Genomic DNA, 11,877 nt, shown 5'->3' with positions numbered 1-11,877 from the left:
TGTTGTAATCTGACTTATCTAACCTCTGAATAACATTCGGTATATATATATATATATATATCTTTTTTTGACAGAATTATTTCTGTTTCTCGGGATGATTTGTCCTTTCCCATCAGCTCCCTTCTGTCAAGACTTCTACAATGGATAGGATATGAAATAACGACGAACGGATGTCGTCCTTCCCGGAGATTGTCATCCATCTTGTGGAGCAGAATCGTTATCGAATATAAAGCTGCATGAAAATTTTGTTTATTGACGTTTTCCGAAATTCAATAATAACGAAATAAAAGAAAAGATATATTGAATCACTGAATCGGAAAGAACGTTCAAACTGCTGACATTCTTCCGTCACGTCTTCGGAATGATGTTTTCCCCGTTGCCCTTTCAAAGTCAAGTATTCGGAAAAAAATGGTTTCCCATAGCCAGTAATTGCCAGTCCCAGCTGACTTAATTTCGACACGCTGCTGACATTAGTGGCACTTTGACCGTAATATCTGTAGCAATTTCTGGGGATCATCTCACTTGGTAGTTATCAGTCATCAAACGTTCAAATGAGCGATCGTTTGTCCCAGGAACACACACGGGGATGAAAGGGGCAACAGGCAATGATTATACTATCTTGTTGCCTTTGGAGTTACGTGTGACGTAAGCCTTATACCATTCTTCAAAAGATACCAGCCCTAATTCAACATATCATTGTTACACATGTTCTTCTAATCGGTCTTATGGGCGGCTGTTTTTTCCCAAAACTAATATTGGGTTGACTTCCTGTTGTGACATCAGTCTATTATAACGGCAACTCGTGAAAATTCTATGGCACTACTAAATATGGTGGAATTACTTAATTTCTTTTCCCAAAAAATCTTAGGCTGGTTGTTTTGAGTTTTACCTCCTTATAACAGCTTAAGCAGCAGGCAGATGGCAGCATACAATAAGTCGATCATCTTGTTCGGTTATCTCAAACACTGGTATCACGAAACACACTCACGATTATCAACAAATGGCACAGTGTGACTTATATGGGTAGAAAAATGTGTTCGGAAATCCAGTCTCATAGAGGATTCCTAGTCGGAACTTTATATAGTAACAGGATGAAATTTAAACAAAAATTAATTTTTCATTTGTGCAACATTCAAACAACACGATACGTCGGAAGACCGTTACTACCAATTACATTAAGGTGAAAACATTACGTAAGTTCATTGTATTTCATGATATTCCTGAAGTCACTTTTCCTAATCATTTTACAACATATTTACAAGCAAATGCCGGCGGCTGAGGCGACCAGGAGATTAGTGAATGTTCTCTACAGATTTGGAACCGTTTCAACAACCGATAATCATAATATCTGCACCCTGCGCACTCGCGGACATAAAACGAGCTGTGCACCCCACGGACGGACGTGTTACAAATGTCGTGTTAACGATCCCCAATGATACATATTCTACTCGACTGAATCAAAGTCGGGATTCCCTTATGGATTATTGAAACAATGAAAAACCACCAACATGGATCCACCATTCCGCGTTCGATATGTCTGCTGTCGTAGAGGTGTTGAAATAACAACAAGGCAATCGGCTGTTTGGGTTTATGTCTTCTCATGCATTAAGAAACTCCGACATTGATTTTATTAACGAAACGAGACTTCATGACTTTGAATTTCTCTGTGATAAGCACAAACTTATATTTCTTTTTTATTTGCGTCTGCTTTCGACATCAATTATTCATTTCTTTTATGTGTATGCACAGAATTCTGCATTTATGTTTAGAATTACGTTCATTCCAGCGAGGAACTTTCCATGTTAGGTATTCCATCAAAACGGATAATCAAATTTTAAACGTTGGCAATGTATATCTGGTAAAGTTGGTACGGATGGTGATCATACCGACCAAAACACTGTACATCTCTCTAAATCTACATACCAACCAGTATAAAAGAATTCAGATGACAATTGTTCCAATTTCACATTCTCATTTATTTTACAAAAATGGTACTTAGAAGATATCAGTGACGAAGGTCATAAACACAACAAAAATGTGAAGGTCACAGGGACATGCACGCACCTTAACACTAATTGTAAACGTCACATGGAACGCATTCATACACAAAATTACGTCACCGAGAAATATTTTCAGTGTGATAGGAAATTGAGAAAATCCTTTTTGATACATTAACCTACAGAGTAATCAAACATTCACGTAACTTACTCCAACATGTTATAAAATGAGACTCTATAGATATACTACTGAAACACCTATTCGGACAAAAATCCTACACAGTAATCAACATGTCCGAAAACGTCACCCCGTCAACAAACGTCATCTCACCGTCAACAAACGTCATCCCACCGTCAACAAACGTCATCTCAACGTCAACAAACGTCATCTCACCGTCAACAAACGTCATCTGAGTGGCAAACATCGTAATCAAAGGTGTCCTAAGACACGCATGGGGGTCAAGCATGTCCAAAAGTCCTCTATCAGTCACACAAAGTAATCACACACGTCCACAAGTCCTATATCACACAAAGTAATCACACACGTAGCAATCACACAAAGTAATCACAGACGTCCACAAGTCCTCTATAAGTCACACATAGTAATCACACATGTCCAAAAGTCCTATATCAGTCACACATAGTAACCACACACGTCCACAAGTCCTCTATCAGTCACACAAAGTAGTCACACACGTCCACAAGTCCTCTATCAGTCACACATAGTAATCACACATGTACTGAAGTCCTCTATCAGTCACACAAAGTAGTCACACACGTCCACAAGTCCTCTATCAATCACACAAAGTAGTCACACATGTCCTGAAGTCCTCTATCAGTCACACAAAGTAATTACACATGTCCTGAAGTCCTCTATCAGTCACACAAAGTAATCACAGACGTCCACAAGTCCTATATCAGTCACGCAAAGCAGAGACGTTTATAACACGTATATGTCACTGCACAAAGTAATCACACAGTCCAAAAGTCCTCTATCAATCACACAAAGTAATCACACACGTCCTGAAATCCTCTATCAGTCACACAAAGTAATCACAGACGTCCACAAGTCCTCTATCAGTCACACATGTCCTGAAGTCCTCTATCAGTCACACAAAGTAGTCACACATGTCAAAAAGTCCTCTATCAGTCACACAGAGTTATCACACACGTCCACAAGTCCTATATCAGTCACACATAGCAATCACAGACGTCCACAAGTCCTCTATAAGTCACACATAGTAATCACACATGTCCAAAAGTCCTATATCAGTCACACATAGTAACCACACACGTCCACAAGTCCTCTATCAGTCACACAAAGTAATTACACATGTCCTGAAGTCCTCTATCAGTCACACAAAGTAATCACAGACGTCCACAAGTCCTATATCAGTCACGCAAAGCAGAGACGTTTATAACACGTATATGTCACTGCACAAAGTAATCACACAGTCCAAAAGTCCTCTATCAGTCACACAAAGTAATCACACACGTCCTGAAATCCTCTATCAGTCACACAAAGTAATCACAGACGTCCACAAGTCCTCTATCAGTCACACATGTCCTGAAGTCCTCTATCAGTCACACAAAGTAGTCACACATGTCCAAAAGTCCTCTATCAGTCACACAGAGTAATCACACACGTCCACAAGTCCTCTATCAGTCACACATAGTAGTCACACATGTCCAAAAGTCCTCTATCAGTCACACAAAGTAGTCACACATGTCCAAAAGTCCTCTATCAGTCACACAAAGTAGTCACACACGTCCAAACGTCCTCTATCAGTCACACAAAGTAGTCACACACGTCCAAAAGTCCTCTATCAGTCACACAAAGTAGTCACACACGTCCAAAAGTCCTCTATCAGTCACACAAAGTAGTCACACACGTCCAAAAGTCCTCTATCAGTCACACAAAGTAATCACACATGTCCTGAAGTCCTCTATCAGTCACACAAAGTAATTACACATGTCCTGAAGTCCTCTATCAGTCACACAAAGTAATTACACATGTCCTGAATTCCTCTATCAGTCACACAAAGTAATTACACATGTCCTGAAGTCCTCTATCAGTCACACAAAGTAGTCACAGACGTCCACAAGTCCTATATCAGTCACGCAAAGCAGAGACGTATATAACACGTATATGTCACTGCACAAAGTAATCACACAGTACAAAAGGCCTCTATGTTCAAAAAGCGCCCTCTTACAGTCATTCATCGTACTCAAACATTTCGGACAAAGACATCTTACAGTCACAAAATGCAATCACACATGTCAAAAAGTCATCAAACTGTCTCACACCGTAACCAAACGTTTTGGAAAGAAAAAACGCTATCTTATACAGTCACACAACGTAATCGAACATCTTTTCGCCAAATGTTGCCGTCATATGACGTTGTACTTTTCACCAAGTACTTCTGCTTTCTAAGGTAGTACACAAATTGTGATTTTTTTAAAACCATGTGTTGCTGCTATCTGACGTAGTACACAAATTGCGATTTTTTTTTCACCATTTGTTGCTGCTATCTGACGTAGAACACAAATTGTGATTTTTCACCACGTGTTGCTGCTGTCTGACGTAGAAATCTAACACACACATTGTACTTGTCATCTGTTTTTGGCAGTAAGAGATATCACAGTTCGAATGACTGTCACAACGGAAAGTCAATTATCATACGTTCATTCACTCTCAATAGTGCTTTCCAGCCAAAGGGAAACAACTTTGATAAAATGTTCATGTTCAGGAACTAGTTATACAAACTGCAAGCACTTGACATTTCACATTTCAACTGAATAACACTTTGTCCTTCCAGTTTCAATATACTAAGCTCAATTCATTTTTTTCACATTTACTTTTATCATCATTCTCATTGTACAACTCTATAGGTATACTGATATACAGTAACTATCCGAAGGCAGATATATTTTCCCGTCACATCACAGGTACACACCTCATCTGTCGATATACTCGTACACTAATATTAGAGTATGAGTGTACTGACAGACGAGGCTTGTACCTGTGCATGAGTGTACCGACAGACGAGGCTTGTACCTGTGTATGAGTGTATTGACAGACGAGGCTTGTACCTGTGTATGAGTGTACCGACATACGAGGCTTGTACCTGTGTATGAGTGTACCGACATACGAGGCTTGTACCTGTGTATGAGTGTACCGACAGACGAGGCTTGTACCTGTGTATGAGTGTATTGACAGACGAGGCTTGTACCTGTGTATGAGTGTATTGACAGACGAGGCTTGTACCTGTGTATGAGTGTACCGACAGACGAGGCTTGTACCTGTGTATGAGTGTATTGACAGACGAGGCTTGTACCTGTGTATGAGTGTACCGACAGACGAGGCTTGTACCTGTGTATGAGTGTACCGACAGACGAGGCTTGTACCTGTGTATGAGTGTACCGACAGACGAGGCTTGTACCTGTGTACGTGTAGGCTTGTACCTGTGTATGAGTGTATTGACAGACGAGGCTTGTACCTGTGTATGAGTGTACCGACAGACGAGGCTTGTACCTGTGTATGAGTGTACCGACAGACGAGGCTTGTACCTGTGTATGAGTGTACCGACAGACGAGGCTTGTACCTGTGTATGCTTGTATTAACAGATGAGGCTTGTACCTGTGTATGAGTGTACCGACAGACGAGGCTTGTACCTGTGTATGAGTGTACCGACAGACGAGGCTTGTACCTGTGTATGAGTGTACCGACAGACGAGGCTTGTACCTGTGTATGAGTGTACCGACAGACGAGGCTTGTACCTGTGTATGAGTGTATTGACAGACGAGGCTTGTACCTGTGTATGAGTGTATTGACAGACGAGGCTTGTACCTGTGTATGAGTGTATTGACAGACGAGGCTTGTACCTGTGTATGAGTGTACCGACAGACGAGGCTTGTACCTGTGTATGAGTGTATTGACAGACGAGGCTTGTACCTGTGTATGAGTGTATTGACAGACGAGGCTTGTACCTGTGTATGAGTGTACCGACATACGAGGCTTGTACCTGTGTATGAGTGTATTGACAGACGAGGCTTGTACCTGTGTATGAGTGTACCGACAGACGAGGCTTGTACCTGTGTATGAGTGTATTGACAGACGAGGCTTGTACCTGTGTATGAGTGTATTGACAGACGAGGCTTGTACCTGTGTATGAGTGTACCGACAGACAAGGCTTGTACCTGTGTATGAGTGTATTGACAGACAAGGCTTGTACCTGTGGTCACATGAAGTATCCACATCTCACTGTAGCTGTATACAATGATTCAACATTCAGACCCCCTTTGTTCCTGGCTGGGTGAAATTGATTGATAACATATATATGGGAAGTCGACTTTAAAAAAACAAATAGTTGATTTTTTTCTATAGTTGTAACAATTCACTATATATGATAATGTCCACTATGATGTCACAAACACTTACATAACTTTTCAACACAGTTATCAATATAGTTTCTGATATATTGTGCTTTAACGGTAAATAACATTATACAGAACACACACAGGACTTGACTTACACAAGACACCACTAAGACATTCAACTCTAATGGACATTTAACTACAGGGTACATCTATCACAGTTGTTTAGAAATAAAGGGAAAGACATATATATATGACGTTTGTTACTTCATATAATAGTACAGTGACATGCCTTAAAATAAATAATTATAGACTAATGTAACTGTAAAATCATTATGATCAGTGGGAAATTTTCATCGGTCAATATCTATTGTCCCTGTTATAAAAATCTCATATCCACCTTGTTACCACTTTATTTGTTATCTACAATATAAAAATTGGACAATTAATTCTATTTAAGTGTAGGATCTACAAAAATCCCATTAGTAACAATACTGTATTTGTATGAATATTCTAGCTTGTGATACTTCATGCCCAAATTTATCAACAATTTAAAATTCTTTAATCTAGTTAAAATTGAGACAAGGTACAAACACATATTAGTGTCACATATCAAAAATTCAACATGTTTGCTAAAGAAACAAACATGTCTAATTGAAATTTCATACAGTATATAGAACAGACAAATTAAAACAAAACTTTGGCAAAGAACAGACAAAACAATTGTAAGGGAGGTCATTATTTATCACATGCCTTCGCCAGGATTCGAACCTGGGACCTCTGGTTTACTTTTATGACGCTCAACTGATCAAGCTTTAGAAAAGGGTTACATATTCCACTTTCAGGGCATAAACTCGTCTTTGAGTTTCCAGAGGTTGTAGAAATGCTTGTGAAAGTACTGCTAGGCATAACTCCCGAGAACTTATGTGGGCCTTAACTGTCACCTGAATCAAAATGCCTCTTGTAACATGTCATAGAAATGATTTTGTTAAAAAAGTAAGAAAACTTTAACCACATAATGCAAATGTAAATTATGCTTAACATTAACATGTACATCTCGTCAAACGATCAGCTTATATCAATAATTCTAACCAAGTTTGAACTATTTCTAAAGGAAAATGAACAAATTAAGCTCAAAAATGTGATTTTTCTATATAAACTATAGCAAACTTTACCACCTCCCCAGGGAAAAAATGGGAGACCCTGGGGTCATTAAATTTACTATTTGGTGAAGCACCTTCAGAAATGTCCATCCAAAAAGAGTATTTGGTTCTACTTTATCTTGATATTGAGAAGAAGATAGTTGAAATTTCAGTCAATTTGACCCATTTTTGGCCCTGCCTCTCAGGCTCCTATAGGACAGGGACCACATAATATACAATTTATGTGTGCCTTTAGCTATGGAGAGCTTTTTGTAAAATTTCAATGAAATCAATTCAAGAGTTTTTCAGAAGTTGAAAATGTTGAAAGTTTACAACACATGATGCACAATGCTGGACAAAAGGGAATCACAGGAGGTTACGCTGAGACTTTGTCTCTTTTCTCGCCAGTCGTATGGCATATTGTGGCTAGTTTTACCAGGGTTACATAATCATTTAGAAGATATTTATGAATTTATACAAAAATACAATATTATTGGTGTTAATGGATCTGTGTTTAGATGTTTGACTTTCATTATATGTAAACCGAGTGCTGAAAGTGATAAAAATGAGTGTTATAACCTAACAATATGTCATTACTCTCTCACTAAAATCATGATAACAGTATTAAGTTAGAAATCTGCTTAAAACCAAGTCATATGAAGTAGGAAGATTCACAGGTATGTTGAACATGGAATTATAAGTGGGTTTTGACTTATTTATAATGCAACATCCACAATAGACATTCTACTTCTGTTCACACCTGGTTCTGGTATCACAATATCAGAAAAATACAAACCAAAAATGAGAGAAAATTCCATACTAATTGATTAAACAATTAAAAACCAATGCTGTACATGATTATCAGTCTACACACCAATAAAACATCTAAATCAACCTCTGTTTTGTTTATATTATCTCCAACAACCATCTGTCAATTAAAATTTTTACTATTATTTTTGTTAAAAACATAAAAATTGTAAGTGAAAATTGCATTGCGTTAAAAATGTTGACAGTGTTATTAGATACATTTTACCTCAGCACATGTTCATGAGCGTGTACACAATTTCACAGCTTCTATGCTCAATCCAAATTGTCAACATAATAAATAATTAATAAACTCATTTGAACAAAACTTTACCTGTGATCTTGGGTGGGAAAGAGACAATTCACCTGTGACCATTAGTGGAAAAGGAATCATTCATCTGTGACCTGGGGCTGGAAAGGAACAAGTCACTTGTGACCTTGGATTGGAAATGGACCGATTCACTTGTGATCAGGTGTGGGAAGGAAATAATTCACCTGTGACCTGGGACAGGACAGGGACATTTCACATGTAACCTTTGGTGAAAAAGGAATCATTCATCTGCAACTGGGGTTGAAAAAGAAAAAATCACTAGTGATCTGAGGCAGGACAGATATATTTCATCTGTAACCTGGGGTGGGAACGCGGCACTTCACCTGTTATCTGGGTTAGGAAAGAGACAATTAAATCTGTGATCCTTGGCAAGAAAGAAATTCATTTGTAATCTTGGGTGGGAAAGGAATAATTCCCTTGAGATCTGGGGTAGTAATGGGACATATTCCTTCTAAAATATAGACCTACTATGTATCAGTAAAGCCAGTAATGTATTAGGAAGAAAACTGAAACAGGATCAACTGTTTGAAATACTGAGGTGGTTACATTTAAACGTAACAATAGGTATCCATGAAAATAGATCACTTAATATACACCTGTACCATATGTAAATGACTAGATTTTGAAGCATCAGGATTCAATGGAATAATTTTTTGTATAAATATCATAATAATGTTGTTTTTTGTAATATTCCAATTACAAATTATTCTTTATTAATGAAGTAAAATTATTTGAGGTTACTCCCATTTCATGATATTTATTTGTATATCAATTACTTGTTGGAATAGAATTACTTGTAACATTATATCATAATTAATAACTTGTAGAACATCGCTTTATAATTTACCCTTTTATAATTATATCAAATGTGCTGTTATGCTAAAAATAGCTGAAATATTTGGAATACTTTTCTTTTGGAAATAACCTGTTATGGTCCGGTGATGCTGTGGTAACACATTCACCTTTGACATAAATGATTAACTTGATTCCACCTGAAACCATGTGGGTTTTCCTAGGTACTCCAGTTTGTTGCCCAAGTAAGACCCCTTTCCCACTTCCATCCAGGCCAACCAGTGATTTTATAGACTGAATGCTTGTTTTGTGATTGTGGTAACACAAATAATGCTTATGATTTATAAACTTTTGATGTATTGCTCTTTTGCATGCTAATTCCATTACCTGTAACTGTACATATCATTTACATAATCCGATAATGGTAAGTATTGTCAATGTATGTACAGTATACTTACTTCTATAATTGATATTAATATTCTAAAAATAGTACTTCAATTTTCAACTTTGCTTTTAAATTTTTTGTATCAAATACAATACATATGTAACCTATAAGTGCACCTGGACAAATTGTGAATTACAAACCACATTTTGAAATCTGGAAAGGATTTAGTCACGTGTAGGCTTGGCCTGTTATCTCATCCAATTGTGTATTTATATAATAAAATTCATTAAAATAAAATAAAATAATGTTGCAAAAAAACAAAAAACAAAAAATGATGATCAAAATTACACAGGAATTTCTGCTGACACAGCAGTTTTGTGGTCCCAGTGAATAATGTTCTAAGCTGATAAACATTTGTGTGAACGTGTAGGTACCAGATTTATCACAGAGTTTGGTGTTCTCTATGCCAATCAAAGTATTCCTCTGTATTAGAATCATATCTCTGATTGGCCAATCAAAATATTCCTCTGTGTTAGAATTGTTCTCTGATTGACCAATCAAAATATTTCTGTGTCTGAATCATATCTCTGATTGCCAATCAAAATGTTTCTTTATGTGAGAATCATATCCCTGATTGGCCAACCACAATTTTTCTCTGTGTGAGAATCATGCTATGCAGCATCATTCACCTCCTTAGGAGTAAGATATGTGTATCTTAATGGGTGAAGAAGTTGGGAATAGGTAGGGGGATTGAAAGGATTCGTGGTGGCGTTGGAGATTCTTTAGTGAGCCTTGCTGACAGGGGGAAGACAAGATATGGATTTTTCTCTCTATGGAAAGATTAAACAACATCTGTTTGGGCTGTAGACATAACCTCTCTAACCATGTTAGAGGGATAGATGAGTTATCACACAGGAATGGATGTGCATCTGAGGCTAAATTGCTGCAGCATATAAATCCAAAAATATTATTTTATGTGTTATATAAATATATAATATAAAATATACTGGCTAAAACACACTCTAGAACTGACAATGATAAACAAAGACTCTAAATCTGACAGTGGTATACATGAACACTACATCTGACAGTGGTATACATGAACACTACATCTGACAGTGGTATTCACAGATTCTAGATCTGACAGTGGTATACACAGATTCTAGATCTGACAGTGTTTTGCAGACATGCTAGATCTGACAGTGGTATACACAGATTCTAGATCTGACAGTGGTATTCACAGATTCTAGATCTGACAGTGTTTTGCAGACATGCTAGATCTAACAGTGGTATACACAGATTCTAGATGTGACAGTGGTATTCACAGATTCTAGATCTGACAGTGGTATACAATCTAGATCTGACAGTGGTATACATGAACACTACATCTGACAGTGGTATACACAGATTCTAGATGTGACAGTGTTTTGCAGACATGCTAGATCTAACAGTGGTATACACAGATTCTAGATCTGACAGTGGTATACACAGATTCTAGATGTGACAGTGTTTTGCAGACATGCTAGATCTAACAGTGGTATACACAGATTCTAGATCTGACAGTGGTATTCACAGATTCTAGATGTGACAGTGGTATTCACAGATTCTAGATCTGACAGTGGTATACAATCTAGATCTGACAGTGGTATACAATCTAGATCTGACAGTGGTATACATGAACACTACATCTGACAGTGGTATTCACAGATTCTAGATCTGACAGTGGTATACAATCTAGATCTGACAGTGGTATACAATCTAGATCTGACAGTGGTATACAATCTAGATCTGACAGTGGTATACAATCTAGATCTGACAGTGGTATACATGAACACTACATCTGACAGTGGTATACATGAACACTACATCTGACAGTGGTATACATGAACACTACATCTGACAGTGGTATACATGAACACTACATCTGACAGTGGTATACATGAACACTACATCTGACAGTGGTATTCACAGATTCTAGATGTGACAGTGTTTTGCAGACATGCTAGATCTGACAGTGGTATACACAGATTCTAGATGTGACAGTGTTTT

This window comes from Ylistrum balloti, unplaced genomic scaffold (assembly GCF_031769215.1).
Source record: "Ylistrum balloti isolate Yb309-2 unplaced genomic scaffold, AGI_CSIRO_Ybal_v1 Utg370000, whole genome shotgun sequence".
Lineage (NCBI taxonomy): Eukaryota > Metazoa > Mollusca > Bivalvia > Pectinida > Pectinidae > Ylistrum > Ylistrum balloti.
Note: the sequence above shows the minus strand (reverse complement) of the source record.